The sequence below is a fragment of the Manis javanica genome, chromosome 17 (assembly GCF_040802235.1).
Source record: "Manis javanica isolate MJ-LG chromosome 17, MJ_LKY, whole genome shotgun sequence".
NCBI classification, from domain to species: domain Eukaryota; kingdom Metazoa; phylum Chordata; class Mammalia; order Pholidota; family Manidae; genus Manis; species Manis javanica.
This window is the reverse complement of record NC_133172.1, coordinates 10049951-10063036: the sequence shown is the minus strand read 5'-3', so window position 1 is coordinate 10063036 and position 13086 is coordinate 10049951. Positions and strand designations below refer to the sequence as shown.

General features: G+C 46.9%; 2 protein-coding genes across 2 annotated transcripts in view; both read right to left on the bottom strand.

Annotated features, from left to right (window-relative positions):
- LOC140847135 (zinc finger protein 541-like) overlaps positions 1–3597 on the bottom strand; it is a 41875-nt gene extending 38278 nt beyond the window's left edge. Inside the window, exon 1 of the mRNA XM_073226377.1 lies at positions 3386–3597. The gene's annotated coding sequence lies outside the window, so the exon portion shown is untranslated. The remainder of the gene's footprint in view (positions 1–3385) is intronic.
- LOC140847137 (zinc finger protein 541-like) overlaps positions 1–9231 on the bottom strand; it is a 223221-nt gene extending 213990 nt beyond the window's left edge. Inside the window, 2 exon segments of the mRNA XM_073226383.1 lie at positions 8741–8810; positions 8987–9231. The gene's annotated coding sequence lies outside the window, so the exon portion shown is untranslated.
- Between the last annotated feature and the right edge of the window lie 3855 nt (positions 9232–13086).

Genomic DNA, 13086 nt, shown 5'->3' with positions numbered 1-13086 from the left:
CAAAGACCTGAATGTAAATCATGAAACCATAAAACTCTTAGAAAAAAACACAGGCAAAAATCTCTTGGACATAAACATGAGCAACTTCTTCATGAAAATATCTCACCGGGGAAGCGAAACAAAAGCAAAAATGAATAAGTGGGACTATATCAAGCTGAAAAGCTTCTGTACAGCAAAAGACACCATCAAAAGAACAAAAAGGTATCCTACAGTATGGGAGAATATATTCATAAATGACAGATCCGATGAAGAGTTGACATCCAAAATATATAAAGAGTGCACGGACTTCAACAAAGAAAAAGCAAATAAGACAATTAAAAAATGGGCATAGGAGCTGAACAGACAGTTCTCCAAAGAAGAAATTCAGATGGCCAACAGACACATGAAAAGATGCTCCACACCGCTAGTCATCAGAGAAATGAAAATTAAAACCACAATGAGATACCACCTCACACCAGTAAGGATCGCTACCATCCAAAAGACAAACAACAACAAATGTTGGCGAGGTTGTGGAGAAAGGAACCCTCCTACACTGCTGCTGGGAATGTAAATTAGTTCAACCATTGTGGAAAGTAGTATGGAGGCTCCTCAAAAAGCTCAAAAGAAATACCTATTGACCCAGAATCTCCACTTCTAGGAATTTATCCTACGAATGCAGCAGCCCAGTTTCAAAAAGACAGATGCACCCCTATTTTTATCACAGCACTATTTACAATAGCCAAGAAATGGAAGCAACCTAAGTGTCCATCAGTAGATGAATGGATAAAGAAGATGTGGTACATATACACAGTGCAATATTATTCAGCCATAAGAAGAAAACAAACTGTACCATTTGCAACAACATGGATGAAGCTAGAGGGTATTATGCTCAGTGAAATAAGCCAGGTGGAGAAAGACAAATACCAAATGATTTCACTCATATGTGGAGTATAAGAACACAGAAAAACTAAAGGAACAAAACAGCAGCAGAATCACAGAACCCAAGAATGGACTAACAATTATCAAAGGGAAAGGGACTGGGGAGGATGGATGGGAAGGGAGGGATAAGGGTGGGGAAAAAGAATGGGGGCCTTACGATTAGCATGTATAATGTGTGGGGGGGCATGGGGAGTGCTGTGCAACAGAGAGAAGACAAGTAGTGATTCTATAGCATCTTACTATGCTGATGGACAGTGACTGTAATGGGGTTTGTGGGGGGGACTTGGTGAAGGGGGAGTCTAGGAAACATAATGTTCAGCATGTAACTATAGATTAAAGATAATAAAATGAAAAAAAACCATAAAAAAATAAAATAAAATAAAATGAAAATGGATCAGCCACTGACATTTCTTTTAATGGAGAGATTTCAACTAAATATGTGGATTTCTGACTTCTCTTAAAAATTACCAGATTTGATATTCCCTGATAGTCATCAATAAGAGAGAGCTGACAGATGGTGCCGTCTCTAGAGAAGGCTGTGGCCTCCAGTTCCCACAGTCCTCACTTATCTTCTTGCCAGGCCCCTATAATAATCATCATCATAATAGTAAGAGTAGAAGCAAACATTTATAAAGGCTTTATCATATACCAGGCCCTACTCTAACCATGTATGTATCATCTCATTTAATTCCCACAATACCCCTTTGAGGCAATATGCTGTATTATTAACCCTATTTTATGGATGACGTAGTCTAGAGAAGTTAAGTAACTTACCCCAAATCAAGGTCATGATTCACCCCCAGGTAGTCTGACTTCAAAGCTCTCACACATAACCACTCCACTGTGTTGTAATTCCACACTTGAGGCAGGGACTCCTGTGTAATACTCTGCACCCACATTTTTAAACTGACTAGTCAGGAAAGACTCCCTCCTCTGGCCATCCAACCAATATAATTTTTACCAGAGGTTTAACTCATTTCCTCCGATATCTCATGAAAAGAGCAGATTTAAAGCTTACATTGTGAAAGAGAAAGACATGGTGCAATCAGTAGCCTCTGACTGTACTTCCCAGGAAAATTTCTTACCCAGAATTAACTAAACGAAGAAAAGAGACACCAAAGTTTCTCACTCTAAAAGCTGATCCTAAAAGAAGGTGCAAATAAGCACTAAAATCTAGAGGAGCAGTTTTCATGGTGAGGTGGATGGCAATGTGGGGAGCCCCCAGGTCTTCAAGAGTCTTTCAGGAAGTCAACGAGGTCAAAACTATTTTCATAAAAATATCTGCCTTTTTCATTCTCAGGGAAACTTTGCAGAGGCTACAGGACATATCCAAAGAGGCTGAATACAAAAGCAGTTATAAGAAACAACTATAAAACAATGCTATTATTCTCACTACATTTTTTGTTTTCTGAAACAGTCTTTTAATAAAAATGTCAATTATGTTAACACAGAATTGGTCTACTATTGCTATTTATAAATGAATTAAAAAATATTGTTTAAGTTTATTAGTTTAAACTTGTAATGCAGCAAATGTCAGCAGATAGAGTACACATGCAGAACGCCTCTTTGGGGTCTTCCATAATAAAGTGCAGACAAGTCCTAAGATCAAGAAGTTTGAGAACTTTGGTCCTAAAGAAAACAAGTCCTGCATATACGCATAGGCCCAGGGGTATATGTATCTGTGTAAGTGTGTCTAACACAGAAAGAAACCCTAAAACAAAACTTCTAAACTGGCGGCCACCAGACAAGTTTTGTAAGGGGCTTACACTGTCTTTAAATATTCATTAAACTTGTCAGTATTTTTAAAGTTCAAAAGGTTCCACACAGAGACAGTGTTCTGGTCTCTTCACCAAAAAAAAAAAAAAAAATTAAGTTCTGCAAAGCAAAACAGAAGAAAACAGCACTAGACTCATGGACACTGAGAGGTGACAAGTGGTTACCAAGGGGGAGGGGATGGGGCCAGTGAGGAGGGTGGGGTGTGCGGCAATAGGGGGATAAGGGAGCCCAGTAATTTGCAGTCACAATGTTAGGGGGTCACAGGGACTGCTAAACCAAATGATGTACATCTGAAACCAACATAAGATTGTCTATCAACGATACTTTAATTTTAAATAATGAAGTTCTCGCAACACTGTCCTGGCATTTCTATGTGGCCATTTGCATTGACTGGCGTCGCTTAGGGCGCAGTCTGGATGGTCACACTCAGGGCCTGTCGGTATCTTAAGTTGCTAGCCTGGGCTAGAGAAGGAAAAGGCATTTTTGCAATAAGCAAGGCAACATAAGCCAGTCTAATAAATGTCTGCATTCCTCCAGGGAGGTCAACATGCACAACAAAAAACCCCTTTCCTTATCTGATTTCCCAAACAGCAATTCCGTAATGATCTCACCACTGCTACAGAGATTTTTGGAGGGATTAGAAACACTTCTGAGAAAGAAAGGAATCCACCGAGGAAGGGCGGAAACTCACCGGAAGAGCAAGTGAGGGATCCTCCAGGGAACAGGAGGGCCCAGGTCAGGACCCACAGGGACAGCAACAGTCAGACCACTGGGTACTGCCTCCTGGAACGCCGGGTGGTAAATTCAGGATTCGTCCAACTTCTTTTGTCCTGAAGAGCAGGTGCTGGAAAGGAAGGGGACAATTCAGAACTTGGGTCCCCAAGGAAGCCAGGACACTGCTGAGAAATTGGAGGAGATGGCAGCTTTTAGAAGAAAGGAAGCAATAGCAAACGGGAGAGATCTAGGTGGGAGAAAGGGTTCTGTTGTTAAGAAAAAGTTGTTTTTTCCTCCTTTCCTATCTCCCCTGTCTGGGGAGGGACCTGGGGATTTTGCTGGGACAAGCCTAACTGGGTAGAACTGGTGATCAAGAGAGGCTTTTGTTGGAGAGTTGGGGAAGAGGGTTGGGAAAACAAGTATCAGACCAGAGAGAAACTGGGAATGAATGGTTTGTTAATGAGTTGGAAAGATACACCAAAAAATCCTGGTGGAAAGGAAGAATTTTTGCTGGACAGCAATCCTGGACGGAGGGAAAAAATCTGTGAAGAAAGAAAGATATTTTTTGCTCTAAGTTCCAAAAAGGAGGGGGAGGGTTGTACTCAAGGGATAGAGAGGGATTTTTGTTTTTGCTGGATGATCCTAAAAAGAAAGAAACCTGGGTCCCCAAGATGAGGAGGACTCTTCAGGAGGAAACAGAATTTTTACCAGAATGAACCTGGAAGTGGGGGGCGGCGAATCCAAGGCCAAGATGCAGAAAGGGCGGAGGTCGGGCAGGGCCCCAGCTACGAGCTGGAGAGCTGCGAGCGGGCAGTTCGGGCCTGTGGAGCGACGTGGGTAAGAAAAGGGGTGCAGTGGCCAGTGGCTGCTGAGTCTTCTCCAAGGGAGAAGGGGCTGCGGGGCTGCAGCGAGGCCCGGAGCCGTTGGGAGGGCAGACAGTGCATGCGTGACGCGGGGCGAGGGGCGCCCACGGCGCCCCCTGCGCCCTTCCAAAGGTTGATGGGCGCGCCCTCAAAAATAAATGTACAAATTAGATTTTAAAGGGATAAGAGGCTGAAAATGACGAAGGAGTGGGAGGGTGGATAGAGACGAAGAGAGGCGGCCGTGGCGGCAGCAACCGGGTTTTACCCGCTTCCGGGGGTCGCGCGCCGGGCCTCGCGGGTCTCCAAGCGTCCCCCGGTCTCCACAGCGCTGCCCGCCGGCCGGGCACGCTCGCGCAGCCGGGCCTGCCCCCGGGGCATCTTGTGAGCTCACCCGCGACGCGGGCACGCGTGCGCGGCACCGGCCGCGGCCGCCTTGCCCGGCCCGGAGCATCCTCGCGCGCACCTTAGACGCCCGGGCTCCCCGCGCGTGCGGCCCGGCGGGGCGGCCTCGGCGGCTTTTCGTCCAACGCCGAGGGGCGGGGCCCGGGCGGGGCCTCCGGCGGGGCGGGGCTGAGCGCGGTTAGGCGCCCGGCGGCGGACGGGAAGGGAGGCGGTTGGCCGGGGGAAGGCAGAGCAGGGTTAGGAGCCGCCGGGGGACGCCCCGGGACGCGCTGATGCGGAGCTCGCGCCCGTGCGTGCCGCTGGGAGCCGCAGTCCCCGTCCCCGCGAGGAGGGCTTGGGGAGTAGGCGCCCCTCCCGCAGGGCTGTGGGGCTCAGCGAGGCGGCCCCACGTGCTCTTCAGGAGGCGGCAGCGGACCACGAGCCCCCAGGCCCTTCGGGGCCTTGTGAAGGCGCGGCGCTGAGAACCCCTAAGGGGAAGCGAGCTCACCCCCCTTCCCTTGAGCAAACCCTGAGCCATGTGTGGGTCTGGCCCTGTGCTGAGCAGCGTTGAGGGACAGACAGAAGCCGGGAGGAGCAATGGCCCGGTCTGGTCAGGGAGTTTGCTCCCTGGAAGGACACAGGGATTCATTCCTTAGAAATCCAACACAGGAAATCTACGGAGACAATGTACAGTGGTTGCCTTGGGATGGGATGGGATGGGGATGGGCTGTAAAGGACATGAGGGGATCCGATTGGGGTGATGCAAATATTCTAAAAGGGACGTTGACGGTTGGACAATCTGGTGAATTTACTAAAAATTGTTGGATTATACACTTACAATGGGTGACTTTTATGGAAATAATGCTTCAAAGTTTTCTTATTTTTTCATAATGGATCCCTGGGGTAGACAACAAAAAGGACTGGCATTCTACTTTTGGGTTCCTTAATTCAGCAAATATTGCTTACTGAGTTTCTGTTCTCTGCTGAGGTACAGCAGTGTCTGTACCTCAGAAACAAACGTTTCTGCCTCAGCTTGTATTCCGGAACATCACCACCCAAAAGAAATACAAGCCCCAAGTGTCAGACACAATTTTACATTTCCTAGTAATCATTTTTTTAAACAAAGGTTACAAAAAAAGGTGAAAACAACTTTAATAACAATTCAACCTGCAATGTTATTTTAACATTTAATCAATATAAAAATTTTAATGAGATAATTTACTTATTTTTTATTCTTTAAAATCTGGTGTATATTTACATTCACAGGACATCTCAATTTGGACTAGCCACATCATAGCCACATATAGCGAGTGGCTCTGGTACTCCACAGCATACCTCTAGTGGGGGACAGACCAATACTTTATGAATATAATATGGTTATACTTTAAAAAAAAATAAGGAAAGAGGACAGATTGTCAGAGGATACATTTTTTTTGGTATCATGAATGTACAATTACTTGAACAACATTATGTTACTAGACACCCCCCACTATCAAGTCCCCGCCACATACCACATTACAGTCACTGTCCACCAGCATAGTAAGATGCTAGAGTCACTACTACTTGCTTTCTCTGTGCTATACTGCCTTCCCCATGACCCCCCTACATTATGTCTGCTAATTATAATGCCCCTTTTTCTCCTTTTTCCCCTTCCCACCCATCCTCCCCAGTCCCTTTCCCTTTGTTAACTGTTAGTCCACTCCTGGGTTCTGTGAGTCTGATGCTGTCCTGCTCCTTCAGGTTTTTTATTTGTTCTTACACTCCACAGATGAGTGAAATCATTCAGTACTTGTCTTTCTCTGCTTGGCTTATTTCACTGAGCATAATACCCTCTAGCTCCATCCATGTTGTTGCAAATAGACCTGCAGCTTTTAACCTATGAAAAGTTTTTCCTGATTTCCCCACTCCTAACATTGTTAAAAAACATAGTCCTGTCCCCTCCTAAGAATTTGCCCTAAGAATAGAGGAGCCAGTTTGAAAAAGACATATGCACCCCTATGTTTATTGCAGCACGATTTACAATAGGGAAGAAATGGAAGCAACCTAAGTGTGTCCATTTGTAGATGAATAGATGAATAAGATGTGGTACACATATACAATGGTATATTATTCAGCCATAAGAAGAAAACAAACCCTACCACTTGCAACAACATGGATGGAGCTAGAGGGTATTACGCTCAGTGAAATAAGCCAGGCGGAGAAAGACAAGTACCAAATGATTTCACTCATATGTGGAGTGTAAGAACAAAGCAAAAACTGAAGGAACAAGACAGCTGCAGAATCACAGAAACCAAGAATGGACTAGCAGTTACCAAAGGAAAAGGGACTGCGGAGGATGGGTGGGAAGGGAGGGATAAGGGGACGAGGCAAGTGGGGGAAGAAAGAGGCCACTAAGATCAGCATGTATAATGTGGGGGGAGGGCTGTGCAACACAGAGAAGACAAGTAGTGACTCTACAGCATCTTACTACGCTGATGGACAGTGACTGTATAGCGGTTTGTGGCGGGACTTGGTGAAGGGGGGAGTCTTGTAAACATCATGTTCCCCATGTAATTGTAGATTATGATACCAAAAAAAAGAATTAATAAATATTGTTAAAGTTTATTAGTTTAAACTTGTAATGCAGCAAATATCAGCAGATATAATTCACATGCACAACACCTCTTTGGGGTCTTCCATAATTTCTAAGTGTAGACAAGTCATAAGATCAAGAAGTTTGAGAAGATCAAGAAGTTTGAGAACTTTAGCCCTAAAGAGAACAACTCGTGCACATACGCATGTGCCCAGGAGGATATATATCTGTGTAAGTGTGTCTAACACAGAAAGAAACTCTAAACCAAAAATTCTAAACTGGCAGCCAGCAGACATGTTTTGTAAGGGGCCTACACTGTCTTTAAATATTTATTAAATTCATTAATAGCATTTTTAAAGATCCAAGCATTTCACAGAGACAGCATTCTGGTCTCTTCACCAAAAAAAAAAAAAATTAAGTTCTGCAATGCAAAACAGAAGAAAGAAAACAGCAGTTGACTCATGGACACTGAGAGGTGACTTGTGGTTACCAAGGTGGAGGGGATAAGGCCAGTGTGGTGGGGGGGGGGGCGGCGACAGGGGGATAAAGGGGTACAGTAATTTGCAGTCACAATATTAGGTGGTGACAGGGACTGCTGAATCACTGTGATGTACATTTGAAACCAACATAAGACTGTATATCAACGATACTTTAATTTTAAAAAATGAAGTTCTCGCAACACTGTCCTGGCATTTCTATGTGGCCATTTGCATTGACTGGCGTCGCTTAGGGCGCAGTCTGGATGGTCACACTCAGGGCCTGTCGGTATCTTAAGTTGCTAGCCTGGGCTGGAGAGGGAAAAGGCATTTTTGCAATAAACAAGGAAACATAAGCCAATCTATAAATGTCTGCATTCCTCCAGGGAGGTCAACATGCACAACAAAAAACCCCTTTCCTTATCTGATTTCCCAAACAGCAATTCCGTAATGATCTCACCACTGCTACAGAGATTTTTGGAGGGATTAGAAACACTTCTGAGAAAGAAAGGAATCCACCGAGGAAGGGCGGAAACTCACCGGAAGAGCAAGTGAGGGATCCTCCAGGGAACAGGAGGGCCCAGGTCAGGACCCACAGGGACAGCAACGATCAGACCACTGGGTACTGCCTCCTGGAACGCCGGGTGGTAAATTCAGGATTCGTCCAACTTCTTTTGTCCTGAAGAGCAGGTGCTGGAAAGGAAGGGGACAATTCAGAACTTGGGTCCCCAAGGAAGCCAGGACACTGCTGAGAAATTGGAGGAGATGGCAGCTTTTAGAAGCAAGGAAGCAATAGCAAACGGGAGAGACTAGGTGGGAGAAAGGGTTCTGTTGTTTAAAAAAGTTGTTTTTTCCTCCTTTCCTATCTCCCCTGTCTGGGGAGGGACCTGGGGATTTTGCTGGGACAAGCCTAACTGGGGTAGAACTGGTGATCAAGAGAGGCTTTTGTTGCAGAGTTGGGGAAGAGGGTTGGGAAAACAAATATCAGACCAGAGAGAAACTGGGAATGAATGGTTTGTTAATGAGTTGGAAAGATATACCAAAAAATCCTGGTGGAAAGGAAGAATTTCTGCTGGACAGCGATCCTGGACAAGGGGTGGGGGGGGAAATCTGTGAAGAAAGAAAGATATTTTTTGCTCTAAGTTCCAAAAAGGAGGGGGAGGGTTGTACTCAAGGGATAGAGAGAGATTTTTGTTTTTGCTGGAAGATCCTAAAAAGAAACAGACCTGGGTCCCCAAGATGAGGACGACTCTTCAGGAGGAAACAGAATTTTTAGCAGAACGAACCTGGAAGTGGGGGGCGGCGAATCCAAGGCCAAGATGCAGAAAGGGCGGAGGTCGGCCAGGGCCCAAGGTATGAGCTGGAGAGCTGCGAGGGGGCAGTTGGGGCCTGGGGAGCGGCGTGGGTAAGAAAAGGGGTGCAGTGGCCAGCGGCCGCTGAGTCTTCTCCAAGGGAGAAGGGGCTGCGGGGCTGCAGCGAGGCCCGGAGCCGTTGGGAGGGCAGACAGTGCGTGCGTGACGCGGGGCGAGGGGCGCCCAAGGCGCCCCCTGCGCCCTTCCAAGGGTTGATAGGTGCCCTCAAAAATAAATGTACAAATTAGATTTTAAAGGGATAAGAGGCTGAAAATGACTAAGGAGTGGGAAGGTGGATAGAGACGAAGAGAGGCGGCCGTGGCGGCAGCAACCGGGTTTTACCCGCTTCCGGGGGTCGCGCGCCGGGCCTCGCGGGTCTCCAAGTGTACCCCGGTCTCCACAGCGCTGCCCGGCGACCGGGCACGCTCGCGCAGCCGGGCCTGCCCACGGGGCATCTTGTGAGCTCACCCGCGACGCGGGCACGCGTGCGCGGCACCGGCCGCGGCCGCCTTGCCCGGCCCGGAGCATCCTCGCGCGCCCCTTAGACGCCCGGGCTCCCCGCGCGTGCGGCCCGGCGGGGCGGCCTCGGCGGCTTTTCGTCCAACGCCGAGGGGCGGGGGCGGGGCCCGGGCGGGGCCTCCGGCGGGGCGGGGCTGAGCGCGGTTAGGCGCCCGGCGGCGGACGGGAAGGGGGGCGGTTAGCCGGGGGAAGGCAGAGCAGGGTTAGGAGCCGCCGGGGGACGCCCCGGAACGCGCTGATGCGGAGCTCGCGCCCGTTCGGGCCGCTGGGAGCCGCAGTCCCCGTCCCCGCGAGGAGGGCTTGGGGAGCAGGCGCCCCTCCCGCAGGGCTCTGGTGCTCAGCGAGGCGGCCCCACCTGCTCTTCAGGAGGCGGCTGCGGACCACGCCTGCCCTTCGGGGCCTTGGGAAGGCGCGGGGCTGGAGAACCCCTAAGGGGGCGCGAGCTCACCCGCCTTCCCTTGAGCAAACCCTGAGCCATGTGCGGGTCTGGCCCTGTGCTCAGCAGCGTTGAGGGACAGACAGAAAAGGGAGGAGCAATGGCCCGGTCTGGTCAGGGAGTTTGCTCCCTGGAAGGACACAGGGATTCATTCCTCAGAAATCCAACACAGGAAATCGTATACGGAGACGACGTACAGTGGTTGCCTTGGGATGGGATGGGATGGGGATGGGCTGTAAAGGACATGAGGGGATCCGATTGGGGTGATGCAAATATTCTAAAAGGGAAGTTGATGGTTCTGGTGAATTCACTAAAAATTGTTGGATTATACACTTACAATGGGTGACTTTTATGGAAATTATACCTCAAAGTTTTGTTATTTTCTAAAAATGGATCCCTGGGGTAGACAACAAAAAGGAGGACTGGCATTCTACTTTTGGGTTCCTTAATTCAGCAAATACTGCTTACTGCGTTTCTGCTCTCTGCTGAGGTACAGCAGTGTCTGTACCTCAGAAACAAACGTTCCTGCCTAGGCTTATATTCCAGAACATCATCGTCCAAAAGAAATACAAGCCCCGAGTGTCAGACACAATTTTACATTTCCTAGTAATCATTTTTTAAAACAAAGATCACAGAAAACGGTGAAATCAACTTTAATAAACAATTCAACCTGCAATGTTATTTCAACATTTAATCAATACAAAAATGTTAATGAGATAATTTACTTATTTTGGATTCTTTAAAACCTGGTGTATATTTACATTCACAGGACGTCTCAGTTTGGACTAGCCACATCATAGCCACATATAGCTAGTGGCTCTGGTACTCCACAGCATACCTCTAGTGGGGGACAGACCAATATCTTATGAACATAATATGGTTATACTTTAAAAATAAATAAGGAAAGAGGACAGTCAGAGGATACTTTTTGTTTGGTATCATGAATGTACAATTACTTGAACAACATTATCTTACTAGATTCCCCCCATTATCAAGTCCCCGCCACATACCCCATTGCAGTCACTGTCCATCAGCGTAGTAAGATGCTAGAGTCACTACTACTTGGTTTCTCTGTGCTGTACTGCCTTCCCCGTGACCCCCCCCTACATTATGTATGCTAATCATAATGCCCCTTTTTCTCCTTTTTCCCCTTCCCACCCATCCTCCCCAGTCCCTTTCCCTTTGTTAACTGTTAGTCCACTCTTGGGTCCTGGGAGTCTGATGCTGTCCTGCTCCTTCAGTTTTTTTATTTGTTCTTACACTCCACAGATGAGTGAAATCATTCGGTACTTGTCTTTCTCTGCTTGACTTATTTCACTGAGCATAATACCCTCTAGCTCCATCCATGCTGTTGCAAATAGACCTGCAGCTTTTAACCTATGAAAGTTTTTCCTGATTTCCCCACTCCTAACATTGTTAAAAAACATAGGCCTGTCCACTCCTAGGAATTTGCCCTAAGAATGCAGGAGCTCAGTTTGAAAAAGACATATGCACCCCTATGTTTATTGCAGCACTATTTACAATAGCCAAGAAGTGGAAGCAACCTAAGTATCCATCAGTAGATGAATGGATAAAGAAGATGTGGTACACATACACCATGGAATATTATTCAGCCATAAGAAGAAAACAAATCCTACCATTTGCAACAACATGGATGGAGCTAGAGGGTAATTACGCTCAGTGAAATAAGCCAGGCGGAGAAAGACGAGTACCAAATGATTTCACTCATCTGTGGAGTGTAAGAACAAAGCAAACACTGAAGGAACAAGACAGCAGCAGAATCACAGAACCCAAGAATGGACTAACAGTTACCAAAGGGAAAGGGACTGCGGAGGATGGGTGGGAAGGGAGGGATAAGGGGGCAAGGGGGAGGGAAGAAAGGGGCCACTAAGATTAGCATGTATAATGTGAGGGCAGAGCTGTGCAACACAGAGAAGACAAGTAGTGACTCTACAGCATCTTCCTACGCTGATGGACAGTGACTGTAATGGGGTTCGTGGGTGGCACCTGGTGAAGAGGGGAGTCTAGTAAATATAATGTTCCTCATGTAATTGTAGATTATTATACCAAAAAAAAGAATTAATAAATATTGTTAAAGTTTATTAGTTTAAACTTGTAATGCAGCAAATATCACCAGATGTAGTTTACAGGCTGAATGCCTCTTTGGGGTCTTCCGTAATTTTTAAGTGTAGACAAGTCCTAAGCTCAAGAAGTTTGAGAGCTTCGGCCCTAAAGACAACAACTCGTGCACATACGCATGTGCCCAGGTGGATATGTATCTGCGTAAGTGTGTCTAACACAGCAAGAAACCCTAAACCAAAAATTCTAAACTGGCGGCCAGCAGACATGTTTTGTGAGGGGCCTACACTGTCTTTAAATATTTATTAAATTCATTGTCAGCATTTTTAAAGAGCAAAAGGTTTCACACAGAGACAGTGTTCTGGTCCCTTCCCCCCCCCCAAAAAAAAATTAGGTTCTGCAAAGTAAAACAGAAGGAACAAAACAGCAGGACACTCATGGACACTGACGGGTGACTAGTGGTTACCAAGGAGGAGGGGATGGGGCCAGTGTGGTGGTGGTGTTCAGGGGGGTGGCGGGGTTGCGATAGGGGGATAAAGGGGCCCAGTAATTTCCAGTCACAATGTTAGGTGGTCTCAGGGACTGCTGAATCACTGTGATGTACATTTGAAACCAACATAAGATTGTATATCAACAATACTTTAAAAAAATTGAGTTCTCGCAACACTGTCCTGGCATTTCTATGCGGCGGCGATTTGCATTGACTGGCGTCGCTTAGGGCGCAGTCTGGATGATCACACTCAGGGCCTGTCGGTATCTTAAGTTGCTAGAGAAGGAAAAGGCATTTTTGCAATAAGCAAGGCAACATAAGCCAGTCTAATAAATGTCTGCATTCCTCCAGGGAGGTCAACATGCACAACAAATAACCCCTTTCCTTGTCTGATTTCCCAAACAGCAATTCCGTAATGATCTCACCACTGCTACAGAGACTTGTGGAGGAATTAGAAACACTTCCCAGAAAGAAAGGAATCCACTGAAGAGGTAACTTTCTTTAGACAAG